We start from the raw sequence: 14,361 nt of genomic DNA, 5'->3' as shown, positions 1-14,361 counted from the left end.
CCCTTTTTAGATCCTTTTGATATTGACCTGTGATGATAAAGTCACTTTTGTAGCATATTGTATTAAACATAATTCAATAAAACAATATATATTTAAACTGGAACTGCACGTCTCAGCTCCCCTTATCTTTGCCCAGTGGGCTTGCAACCTGTATTGTACATAATATTCTCTGGGTGAAATTCCCATAGTGGCGTAGTCTGGCTCTGTTTCCGGGCCTTAGTGCCCAGGTTACACATAGTACTATATATTTGTACATAGTACTATATATTTGTATGTCATTACATGTTGAGATTAATTGAATATGAACGACACGCCCCATGGAAACAAGCCATAGTGCTTTCTTGGGTTATAAATCCTCTTAGCAGACAGTGTATTGAACTGTACTTTTCTGCAAACTGTTGATAAAGTATTCAATCAATCAGCTAATCCACCTTTTTATAATGAAGTACCGCCACAGAAAATATCTGGCTCTCCAAGTACCACTACAATAACTGATGTTAAAATACAGGAGCGTAGACCTGCCCCATCCCATTCAGCTATTAACACAGGAGGAAAATGTAATTTATTTTGCTGCTGCTCTGATGCGCAACTGATATATTTCTAATCGTGATCCGTCCTAAAATCTTATGACTAGGTGTGCTGTCATGCTCATTTCAGCACACCTGCACGGAGAGCCTATTTCAACCAATTGCTTGGTCAGAACAATACCTGTATTAATATAAATATTTAATTCCACGACTCCTCAGTGTACCACCAGAGGGGGGCTCAAGTACCACTAGTGGTACTAGTACCAGTGGTTGGGAACCCGAACCCATAATCTACCAGCTCACATCAGAGATCATGAATTAAGGGGGTATTTACTCAAATTACCCCTTTGACTCTTGCCCTCGTTGCCTGTATTGAACATCATCTGTGTGCCATGGCAGCAGTAAATATTGACGTCTCTGCCGAGTGGATGACAGCTCACGACGCTAAAGTGGAGCCTGGTGTTGAACCCTGCATGGTTTGGACTTGAGCCCCTTCCATTAATTTGTCTATTTCAGCACACGTTTGCCACACATAGCATTGGGGGCCTTGCAGCTGTCCCTGTGGCCTGTCATCTTCCATCTGGCTGGCCTCGCAGCCAGTCGGGGGCGTGCAGGCTAATGTTTAGGTGAGTCGACTCAGCGGGGCTAACAGGCTAATTGTCTAGCCCAGTGCTCTCTAGACACTATAGGCATTATAGCTTCCAGGAAGAGGTGAAGAGAGGGACAATACTTGTTGAATGCACAGTGGTGGGAAAAGCACTCACATTTTGTATACTTACAGTAAGTAAAAGTATCAATACGGCAGTGTAAAATGCTCTGTTCGCCTACAAGTGAAAGTCCAGATCCAGAATTCTAAATGTAGGCCTACTTGAGCAAAAGTACAAAAGTATTGGTATAAAATGTACTTAAAATACCCAAAAGTAGAAAGTATTCAGAATGTTGCATTCTTTTGTTTTCTGCTATTTTTTAATTGCCGAAATGTATATAGGGCTGAAGTGGTTAGTAGTTACCGATTTTGTAATAATAATCCAAATTTAGAAAATAACTAGTAACTAAAGCTGTCACATAAATGCAGTGGAGTAAATGTACTTACCGGTAGTTATTTTCCACCACTTAATTACCTCCACCCTTGTATGTGTCCATGTGTGCTTGTTCTTGCTTAATGTAAATCGCTCTGGATTAAGGTGTGTGTGTGTGTGTGGCAGTGGCAGTGGCAGTGGCAGTGGCAGGCATGCATTTGATTTGGAGAGAATTGGATGTTAGGTTCAGGTGATGTAATCATCAGCGGGGACGTCTTTTTGATGAATTGGGCTGTGTAATCGTTTTGTCACACAAAACAGAAGCTCTCCAAAAGAGCTCATTATGTATGTCAGATATGGTTGTTGACGGGAGCTATCCCCTCCAACATCTGGCTTTCAGACATGAGGTAATGTTAGTTTTAGTTAGTTTATAGTTTTATAGTGTACAGATTCCATGACCCTGGTGACCCTGCAGGTCTGACTTAGAACCCCAGGATACAAATAAGAACCACACTGCCCCTGGAAGATAATGTCTTGGTAGCTTCATTGTGTTTGTGTGCTTATTTTTCTGTTTAGAAGAAGGGCTGCTCTCTTAAGACCATATCAAAAAAGAAGAAAAAACTTGTGTATCAACATAAATTATGTTGATGTTGATTGAGCACGGAATGTGATGTATGATGATAAGATGTGGGTGTGATTTTTGATGTTTAAATCGGAATTAGGTTGATACAGTGCCGTTTAAGAGAGAAATGTGGCAAATAAATAAACACCTGCTCAATTCAGTATTGTTACACATGCATGGCATCAGTTTGTGTTTGAGCGACATCAGACCAGAGCTGTCAGCCTCACATCTATAGAGAGTGACACGAGAGGAATAATTGAGAGATTGAGGCAAAGACAGAGAAGGATATAGAGATATTATGCTCAATATCTCCCCCTGAAAAGAAGACCACGAGCCATGATCCAACCACTTATTTGGTTGCGCTGCTGGACCAGTGGCGGGACAAGGTATATTCCGTCGTTGGAGGTTTCTTCTATGACGGGAAGACCTACAACAACTTGGATCAGATTGATGTGCTGCACGTCTTCAGCACAGGGACTTTGTGCTGGATGACGTTGCCCCCAGTGACAACTGGAAGAGGAGAATGTTCCCTTGATGTTACCTCCGTGCGCAACAGACACACAGCTGTGTGTATCATCTACATCTGGGCTCCAGTTTAGAATTGCAGCTGTCCATAAGTGCTCTTTGATAGCGGGTTTTAATTAATTTAACCCCTTATTTGAGCCGAATCTGGGTTGCATGTATGTATGTTGAACTCCCTCTGGTGTTGTGATTGTGGACTTCGTTGACATTAAGGAAGTATTTTAAATGGATATCTTGGTGTTGTAGCGAATCTTGTAGACCAGCTAGGCCCATTGCAAGTTGCTGTACTCTGTTGTCAACCACCCTAAGCCAATGGATGGTTTGTTTGCTGGTTGGCATGTTGGCTGAATGGATGGATTTACTGAAAAGTAAATGATTTCATATTGTGTGTGTGTGTGATATGAAATTTAAGTTTACAGTCACAATCGTCATTGTTTTGATTATTCAGCAGGTAATCCATAACAAACAAACAAACAAACGACAGCGTTGCATTGTAATGCTGAGCGAGGACTGCCATGTAGAGATCAAGTACCGAACTTGGTACTTTCCACTCTCCCCTGGCCAAGACGGGCATGTCTTCACATCTCAAGGCCGCCTGGAGGAGATGTGTCATTGTTAACGTTAATGGGACGCATTTGCGTCCATTGTGTGCGTACGTAGCTGCTTTGTCAAACATGTGCGTGGAAAGTGCAGCATGTCACTGTCAACTCAAAGTTTATCCCCTTGTGCAATTCAGTGTGATATTGTTTATAGTGCAGCTGAACAGCTCGACAATGGTGCTTGATGTCTGAAGCTGTAGGCTACTTGAAGCAGGGCAAGTGGGAAACGTACAGTGAATTGACTTGACAACGCGCGTGCGTGTGTGCGTGTGCGTGTGTGGTGCGAACTAAGGACTATTATGTTGGCATGCTGCTGTTGGCATTATTAGCCTGTGCTCTATTGCCAAGTCAAGTCGCTGTGCGTTGCCCTGTCTCAAGTGCAGACTGCAGCGTTGAGGTTTTCAGCCGCTCTGTGAACAATAACCACTTCTGAAATACATAATGAGTTCTTTTTGAGAGGTTCTTAATGTTTTGTGTGAGAAAAACATATTGACAGGATTCTGTGTCCCAGTGTTGATTTCGTCGACTTACTCGACTGTATACCTTTTTTCACTGACAAAAGCTAAATGAAAACTAAGCCATTATAGACTAAAACTATGCGGACAATATCGTCAACAAATAAAAACCAGATTAAAATATTGGGGAGGGACTAGTGTATAAGGGATCATTTTGCGCTTGGGTGCGCTCTGAAAATAACCCATTTATCATCATAGTTTTAGTTGATGAAATCAACAGTGTGTGTGTGTTTGTCCAGTAGTCACTCTCAGTTGTGAGCTATACCCAGGGCAGCGGCAGCAGGGACAGGGACTCCGAATGATGGGAAAGTGGGCCAGCACTCAACAGGCCTCCACTGGAGGGAGGGAGAGAGAGAGAGAGAGAGAGAGAGAGAGAGAGATCCTTAAAAGGCTTGGAGGAGAGACAGGATGATGTCGTGGGCTCTCTCACTCTCCTCTCTATAACCCCCCTCCCCCACCCACCATTCTGCTATACTGCAGCGGTGAAAACCAGGGGCAGAGCTGTACCGTGCTTTTGGCAAAACTCATCATGCACACATCAGAGAAGCACACAACCAGTGACTCCCGCGGTTCCCAAACCTTTTTGGCCGTGCAACCCCTGTTACCTGCTGACCTATAGCTGACCCCCCCCCCCCACCCCAACGCCCAGTCTTGTTGTATTTGGCCAGAAGTTATACATTATTGCGACCATGTGTCGCAGTTTACTGTGAAAACCTGAGCCTCGTAACACGCTCCATTTATGGCCAGTACATAATTAATTCCATATGTTGATCTGACCTCATCAAACCCTGTACATTCAAGACACACTCCATAGAGTCCATACTGTATATGGCCAGTACAGAATTCATTCCATATGTTGATCTGACTTCATCAAACCCCTAGATCTCCATATTTGGAGCTGACCTACATGTTCTGACATTCCATGTAAAGGAGGTTAGGGTCCTCAGTGCACTTCTGTTGATGAACGAGGAGAAAACATTTTTTTTTTAAGATTTGTTTTTGGCTTTTCTGCCTTCATTGATAATACAAGTGGAGATTGACCCGGAAGAGGGAATGAGAGAAGGGAGAGACAAGCAGCAAAGGTCATTAACAGGACTCGAACATGCGACACGCTGTCAGGCCAGAGCCTATATGTGGCCTGTGCCTGGACCACTAAGCCAGCGGGCGCCCCAAAAGTGTTTTTTTTTTAATTTACTTTAGTTCAATGCAATTTCCACCATACAACGCAAATAACCTCTTCCTTGCGTGTGACCACATTGTCACCCAACTCTGATCTTGAAGCCGGGGTGGTATGGATTATTTTGCGAAGCATAGGAAGTCAAAACAGTGGCTTGATACAAAGTTGTGTTTGCTCTTTATTGTGACCATTTCAGAGCCTGTGCAAGAAGCATCCTCAATATCAATTCTGTTGTGGGGAGGGGTCCCCCCAGCCAGGTGTGTTTCAAATACATGCATGGATGCAGCATGCATGGAACATGGTGTGAACTGACTATGTCTTTTCCCCCGCATGAGGCCCAAATCGGCGAGCCATCTGCTCTTATCTGGGGAATGCACAGTGCACACACTTTCATGGACATATGTTAGCAGGACGTTTATGTCTTTGCTATTTTTAGCGCTGGTCCTCTGCGGGAGGTTATTATGATGAGGTCACGCGGGCCTCCTAAAATAAACCAGATTGTTTGTCTTATAGATTTCAGATTCCTGGCACAGTGTTCAATGTCAAGGTTGTTTGTGTTTACACATCTGTGAAACTGCATTTTGTTTCGTGGTTGCTTCCACGTAGGTCTCGTTTTAAAAAGGAAATCCGATTTTCTTTTTTTTGCTGTTCAGTTCATGCAACAAAAGGACTTTCCCCAATTTACTCTCTCAACACTATACTTTCCACCCAGCACTTTTCTCAAGCTTGTTAACATCAGCTCTGATGATATGTCCATAGGTGTCAGTCATGCATGCGTGTCTGTGTGTGTGTCTGTCTTTCTGTGTGTGTGTGTGCGTGCGTGCGTGCGTGCGTGCGTGCGTGCGCCCACAAGCATGCACGTGAGAGACACACAAAGAGACAGTGGGCCGAAATGATCTCGGTTGACAGGCGAATAATGCTCTTTCTGACTTTGACGTGGGAAAGGGGAAGCCACCTCGAGCTGTTTTGGAGATGTATATAGGCCTACAGGGACAGGCTCCACAACCTGTCTGTCTGCCTGTCCCCCCGTCCCCTGGCCTCCTGTCACCTCTCCCACCCTCTCTCTGTCCTCCACATCCCCCACTGACTGCAGGTATAGGGAGCGAGAGCAGCAGACCGAGGCGGCTGACAGATAATACCATATGTGATGAACAGTGTCAGTCGTCAGCTTGTCAGCTCTGACACAGTCACACCTTGTTGTGAGGGCCTCCACACACATGTACGCAAGCACGCAGCAGGCACACAGACGTGCACGCAGGTATGTGCGCGCGCACACACACACACACACACACACACACACACACACACACACACACACACACACACACACACACACACACACACACACACGTGAATCCACCATTGGGTCACTGGGAAATGTTACATTTCTGAACACCTACATATGAATCTACACCATGTTGTGCAGTGTGAGCTTTACCTCATAATCTACAAACTTCTTGCACTCAGACAGCCTTGACCCAATTTAAGACCAATATGTATGTAACTTGTTGTGCAATGATGTCACTTGTCTGAAAATAACAGATTTTCTTATGACAAAGTATAAAACAGGCTTTAGTCTAGCATCCTAAATTTAGACCACATCACAGAAGACTATTATTACCATACTGTAGCTGCATGCTGGCCCACTAGCAAACAACAAAGGTTATCTGGCTAGCTGGTTGCATGGCTACATTGATTAGAAATGATTGTCAAAACAGTGCCTCTAGTGACATGAAGTAAATTATTTCATGAATTGATACAATGCTTTGAACTGGATTTTATAATCATAGGCAGCAGACTTCTATTACAGCACAGTAAAACAAATGTTTTTTTCAATAATTTATGATGAATAGCTAATAATAGACAATCTTCAAGCTGTGTAGATCTGCGATCTTCCCCATTTTTTTAATGTTTTTTGAAACATTTTGAGAAATTGTGGAAGATTTTGAAGTCGTCTTGTGTTGAAGTGGTGGTGTTGAACACTCGCGATAACGGTTGCTTGCAGACAGCAGTGTGAAGTGTCTGGCTCCACTGGAAGTGGAGCCAGAGAGCTGAGAAGCAACGAGCACATGTACAACATCTCTATTTTTAAGCCGATGCTCGAGGGCTTCCTGTGTGAAATGGTCATGGGTACAGTAGAGAGTACAGTACAGAGGTCAAAATGGTATATTTTAAGACACAATGCAAACACTGTGGTTTGATGCACAAATTAAAATGAGCAAAAAAATATATATACCGACTATTTATACTGAGCAATCTTCATTCCTATACTCTCACCTATGGTCATGAAGTGTGGTCATGATCAAATGAATGAGTTTGCTTATACAAGCAGCCGAAATGACTTTTCTCAGACGGGTGGCCGGCATCTCCCTTAATGAGAAGTTCAGTCACACGAGAGATACTCGGAGTAGAGTCGATGCTTCGTCGCTTGGAAAGGAGCCAGCTTAGGTGGTTCAGGCACCTAGTACGGATGCCTCCTGAGCGACTCCCTTATGGAGGTCCTCGCTGCATGTCCCACTGGGAGGAGACCATGGACCAGATGGGGGGAATAGATCTCCACACTGGCCTTGGAATGCCTCGGCCCTCTGGATCCCCCAGGAGAAAGTTGCTATTTGCTAATGTTGCTCTGGAGAGGGAAGTCTGGGGCTCTCTGTTGGAACTGTTCCCCCAGCAACCCGACTCCGGATAAGCGGTTGAGAATGGATAGATGGATGGAACTTTTGTAGTTGCTCTGCGCCAAACGATTACAATGACGCTGTCAGGCTATCCTCAGAAACATCTGTCCACCAGAGGGTGCTGCAAATGCCAAAACACAATTTGTGCTGAACTCATTTTGCACACCTCAGGTTGACTTATTTATCATTACAAACAAAAGGTGAAAGGCGGCCACATTCGAGATTTCCGGTGGATGTCTGTGGCAAGGTTTGTGACTCGCGGCATAACCATAGCCTTCATAACTTCATGACTTGTCAAACTTCCCCATTATGGCCTTTAATTATAGTGCCAAGCCCTGGATGGAGTCTACACAAGAATGCTACGAATGGCACTAGGTGTCACATGGACGGACCGCATCAGAAATGTGGACCTCTATGGGGACCTACCACGCGTCACGGACAAAGTCAGAGAGAGAAGGATGAGGCTGGCAGGGCACTGCGTCAGGCACCCAGAACTTGAGGCAAGTAAATTGACCCTATGGGAGCCAATCCAGGGCAAAGCCAGGAGGGGAAAGAAGCGTACCACCTATGTAGACGTGCTGTGGCGCGACAGCTTGGCTGACAACACTGCAAAGCTCAAGAACCTGATGTTGGATAGGAATTTGTGGAGGGCAGCGATCCAGGAATCCCGAGTTGGTGTTGGCTAGACCTCACTCTCGCAGCAGCAACTGACTACAGTGCCATAAGGCATATTTGTTGTGCTAGCAATGTACACAAAAGTCCAATCACTGGTTAAATTTGTATTTATTTACATTTACCTGCACCTCTCTTGATAGAAACCCCATCTGTCTTATCTTCAAGGGGAGATAAAACATACTGTATGCATCTCCATCCACTCATGCCATCAATATGGGACATGTTATTCATTTTTGACAGCAAAAAATAAGTATGGTCTTTTTTTTTCCATGGATTTGCTTGGCTGGAATGACTCATTGTAGCTTTTAGCACTAACCCACTACTGGCTGCAGCACAGCTCCAGATTTAGCCTATTATTAGCCCCTTTCTCTATGAAACGAGGTCACTCAAATATCCTTGTCTTATTAGGCTGTCAGTACTCATTTGGGCTTAAAGACACATGCACTCCAACATTGAATGTGTTGTAGGCCTAAGAGTCAGTCTGCATGGTGACATGGCCAGTCGGTGCACAGATGCTTGTCTTGTATTGCCAATGTCTGTCTCTCTTCTCATTTGGCCTGTGGATCAGCTATTTTCGAATGGCCGGAATGTACACAGGGCTGAAGTGGGTAATGCATGTTTTGTAATAAAACTCTAAGGGCTGTATTTTGCGTGTCTTAAGTACCAGGTCTTATTCCCTAACTTGAGTAAACTAAAGACCTGGAGGCGTGATCAATGCTCTTTGGCCACTCAGAATAGCCAAATGGCATTGATCACGCCTCCAGGTCTTTAGTTTACTCAAGTTAGGGAATAAGACCTGGTACTTAAGACACGCAAAATACAGCCCTAAATCTACAAAGTAACTACTTGTAACTCAAGTTTTCAAATAATTGTAGTGGAGTAAAAGTAACAATATTTGGATCTCAGATGTAATGGAGTAGAAGTAAAAGTATTGGAAATTGAAAATACTCAAGTAAAGTGCAAATAATACCTCAAAAATACTTAAGTGCAGTACGTAAATGTAGGTTACTTTCCACCACTGGCAAACATCACTCTACCTAAATGGCATTTCCAAGAAGCAGCCTGAGTACTTGTTAAGACATTCAATGTTAATGCAGAGTGATGTAACCATCTTTAAAGAAATGTGACAAGCTCCCAGTGATGGCATGAGGGACAAGCTCCAACAGATCATCATGCCTGCCATGGTCAGGGTGATGCACTGCGTGCGTGCGTGCGTGTGTGTATGTGCACACATGCATGTGTGTATGTCTATAGCATATATTAAACTTTAATGGATTTACAGTAAGCGTGTGTGCACACACACATAATGTATGCACACACACCCACCCCCCCACACACACACACACACACACAGTCACAGCTGCAATGATGACCAGAGCATGTGATCACTGGGGAGATCAGATTGCTATTATTACTTGCCTCGAAGAGAACGGTCTGACACAATCTAACCCCCCCCCCCCCTCTCTCTCTCTTCAGTTCATCATCTTGCTCTCTCTTTCACTGCCACCTGGTATCTAATTCCTCTTCTTGATGACGATGATTTGCTGTGAATGATCTGCTGGCATTTGAATTATTAGAGTCTGTACTGTCATTCCACTCTTTTTCTCCAAAGCACATTGACAGATGAACTGCAGTGGTTCCCACATGGTACTCAGTGCCTGGCCTGCCAAGGCTGACACACCTGGACTTGAAAGACAAGGTGTGCCTTATTGGGATTTTGTGACAACCAACTTAATATTTTTGTTGCAATATACTGTATACAATTTACAATAGATGCTATCAGTACTTTGTATGCACTCAGTTACCAATAGGCCCCAATTTTAACAGCTATTTAAAATTTTACACACATTTTAATAGGCCTACAAGCTCAACACTGTGAGCTTTTAGATCTGTGCTTTGAGGATTTGACTTGCCTGTTGGTGTACCTCGTTCCTCCTATAAACATTTCAAAACTACTCAGATACATGTATAGCTCACCTAGCGTGCAATTAGATAGAGGCCTATTCATCATTAGAGTTAAATCAACATTGAGGATTTGAGGTTTTTTCTTAGAATATTATTACACACACCATGCACGGCCCCATTGGAAAACAGAGTTGTGCCGCCTCGTCCTGCTAACTCTCGGCTGATACCACGGGCTGGGATGAGCTTTACCACCCGACAGTGACTAATTGAGAAGGGCTGAAAGGCTGAAGGGCTGAGCCGGTCCTATCTGGGCAGCTCTTACCGTCACTTTTTGAACGCGCCGATAACATCAAAGCGCGACTATTTCTATCTGTGTGATAGCACTGCATGTCTGGCCTCCATGTGGTCTGGAAGGAGTCGAGTGTGGCACTGTCACAGGCGCCAACGTTGCCGCGACAACAGGCAACGGGCGACGGGGAGTGGGTGCCTGGCTTCACTCAGATGGTAGTCGCTTGTCCACGCTTTACCAGTCACCTCCCTGAGTACTGGTTGTCTGAGTTACCTTCATGGACGTGTCAGTTCTTCTATAGTGAAGAGTACTGATGTGCTGGAGTAATGCTGACAGCTTAATGTATTTTACAGGTAAATTGCAAATTCCCGTCTGTAAATTCCCTCCCTAAGGAACAGACTCGGTGCTGAGCTGCTGAATCTGTCAGCAGGGGCATTCAGAACATGTTGAAGGCGCCCCACCAGAAGAGGGGTGCATATCTTTGGTCCGACGTCCCAACAGTCCGACACGAAATAGTGTCGACACCTACCGCAAACCCTAACCTAACCACACGTGGAAGCCACGGGTGAGTCTTAACCAGCCACGTATGAGTCTTAACCGGCCACGTATGAGTCTTAACTGACCACGTATGTGTCTTAACCGGCCACGTATGAGTCTTAACTGACCACGTATGAGTCTTAACTGACCACGTATGAATCTTAACTGGCCACGTAAGTGTCTTAACCGGCCACGTATGAGTCTTAACCGGCCACGTATGTGTCTTAACCGGCCACGTATGTGTCTTAACCGGCCACGTATGTGTCTTAACCGGCCACGTATGTGTCTTAACCGGCCACGTATGTGTCTTAACCGGCCACGTATGTGTCTTAACCGTCCACGTATGAGTCTTAACCGGCCACGTATGAGTCTTAACCGGCCACGTATGTGTCTTAACCGGCCACGTATGAGTCTTAACCCGCCACATATGAGTCTTAACTGGCCACATATGTGTCTTAACCGGCCACATATGAGTCTTAACTGGCCACGTATGTGTCTTAACCGGCCATGTATGTCGGAGCCACGGTTGAGTCTTAACCGGCCACGTATGAGTCTTAACCAGCCATGTATGAGTCTTAACTGGCCACGTATGTGTCTTAACCGGCCACATATGTCGGAGCCACGGTTGAGTCTTAACCGGCAAACAAACAGCAGAGGGTACCTTTTTCTTTGCTGATGGATGGGTTCCCAGATTGCCACACACACACACACACACACACACAAACAATCCTGCTCCCCGCTTGCCAGCTGCTTTTCTACCAGCAAACTTGAGCTGCATCCCTCATCTGGTTTTACAAACCACGCCAGAGAACAGTTGTGTCGGAAACACTCAATTACCACTGTAAACACCGGCTTCCTCTCAGAAATCGGTCATAGGTTTAGTTTGTGAGGCGCTGACAAGTGACATCATCATTGCAGTGCAGAAAACATGCGGTGGATGACTTCCACGTTCTCTGCCAGGTTTTACATTTGCTCACTTGCCTACATCTCAGTGGTCTAAGACAAACAGTGAGAGTGTGCCGGTGTGATTTTGTGGTATTGATGCACTTAAGTCGGTCTCCCTTGTGATACTTTGGTGTGTGTATGCGGAACTATAGTACAGAAGAAAAAACAGTCATCACCCATTAAAATGAAGAGTAATGAAAGACAGTTTGTCTAGAAGTCTGATGACACATGCACTGTGCCTCCGATAGCGATAATAGCCTGAAGGTCCATAATCAGGTTGCGTAAGTTACATTGTCACAGGTTTAATAATCACTGAATGAATGTAATTATTGATACATCAGTAACTGAACCAACTTGCTGGGAGACAGCAATTAACAGCATTTCACAATTAGCAAAAGTACCATTAAAACATTATGCCCTATATCTTGCGCCACCCCTTACCCCTTATCCCTAAACGTATTTGCCATTTTTTACTATTTTAAAACATTTTAAAATATTACAAATAGCTGATCTACAAGCTAACAATAGTTTTAAATAGTAAAATAATATGGCAAATAAGTTTAGGGATAAGGGAAGATGCCCTATTAGTATAATTTGACTGAGAATATATTTAGTTATTTAAGGTAACAGGTACCAAGACACTTAAACATTTACTATACATATTCAAGAAGTGTTCAGCACGTAAAACATATTTGGCATTCAAACACGAGGCTGTAAACAAATGACCAACTTGGATGACTTGAAGGGCCTTGGCAAAACAAAAACCACCGTAATGGTTTATTTTGTCATCCCTGGCTCTGTCAGGCACAGCAAACGTTTCCAGTGATTTACCATGTTTGGTAATGCAGTATTCTCATTAGAGCTAACTGTGCTGCATTATTTATTATGCTATTACATCACTATAATAACTATGGCCGTCATCAAGAGGCTATAGCAGTTCATATGGTCCTAGTGTCATACAATCAGTAGCAAAACATTTAGCATCGAAAAGTCCCCCCCTTTTTTCTACATTGAACTTGTTTTCCCTGTTTATGATGATTTCTTTCTTTCTTTTTTTGCATAGAAGTGTATATTTGTATGTCTTTAAATGTTCTGATTAATTGAAAATGGAGGACCCTTATATGTAAACAAGCCTTTGAGCTTTTTCTGGTTTTATCCTCTTTTCAGATGTTGTATCAACCTGTACTTTCCTCGAACTGTACCCATTCTACAAACTGTTAATACATTTTCAATCAATCAAACCAAAATGTCATAAAGGATAATGTTCTGTGTTGAAGTTCCTTATTGGGATAGAGTATCCACTAAAATAAATATATGAAAATAAAAAGGTAGGTTAAAAGCACAGCTTTCTTTTTGGTGGTTCTACAAATAAAATGTGAATAAACACACATCCATAATGCAAGAGGTGCACAAATACACATGCATACACGTGCCATGCACACTGTGAGTGCATATGATGCATGATACACGGAGCTGCAGAACTCGGGAAGGATAGTGTGTTACTATATGCACATGTCACACATGTGACAATTATCACTGTCAGTGGTAGAAAAAGACAAAAGTACTCAATTGTTTCACTAAATTCAACGAATGGTCATGGCCATCGGAGATGGTGACAAACCTACTGTACTGCTTTGAAAAGCAATGCTGATACTGTCCCAATATGAAGGAATGCCTGGCCTTTATGTTGGTCCTGTATAACGCTCCTATTTGTGTATTTATTTATTTTTCCGAATCGTTAATAGATTGTAGATGCCACCGGATGCCTGGATCTCTTATCGTCTGGCTATGCGAGACTAGGGAGAAAAATAAAAGAAAGACATTTCATTTCAAAAGCACGATCTGTGCTGGATGCGACACGCATGGTTCCCTCCACATCAGCCATCAATGAGGGAGGTCTGCCCCACTTTCCTTACATCCGCTTACACATCTTTCTAACTCTCCTGATATCAGCAAAATAAACCCCCCTGGCTAACAGTTTTCTGACACACTGATGCTTAGTGCATGCTCTCCTATTGCTGTGACTCGACCAGACCTCCCTCCACAGAAACGTCCCATGACACCCATGTACCAGTGAAGCTGTATGATGGGTGCTTGAGTCAATTAGGATGAGCTTAATAGCTGATCTTCATCCGTAGGCCTACACCGTACGTTCCTATTTTTGGCTGCCAATCCCCCCATGCCTCAGCAGAGGACTGACTTGCTGGATTTATATGACAGTGATCCAATGAATGATCTTGAAATGAGAACGGGATGATAGCGTGTTGGTCTTCACATATAGGGGGTCATGGTCCGACATGTACACACACATTATACATTTGATGCAATTTAAACGTGTTTAGATCCATATACAC

The sequence above is a fragment of the Protomyctophum parallelum genome (assembly GCF_964188405.1).
Source record: "Protomyctophum parallelum genome assembly, chromosome: 22".
Lineage (NCBI taxonomy): Eukaryota > Metazoa > Chordata > Actinopteri > Myctophiformes > Myctophidae > Protomyctophum > Protomyctophum parallelum.
The sequence above is the reverse complement of the archived record's forward strand: the minus strand, read 5'-3'. Positions refer to the sequence as shown.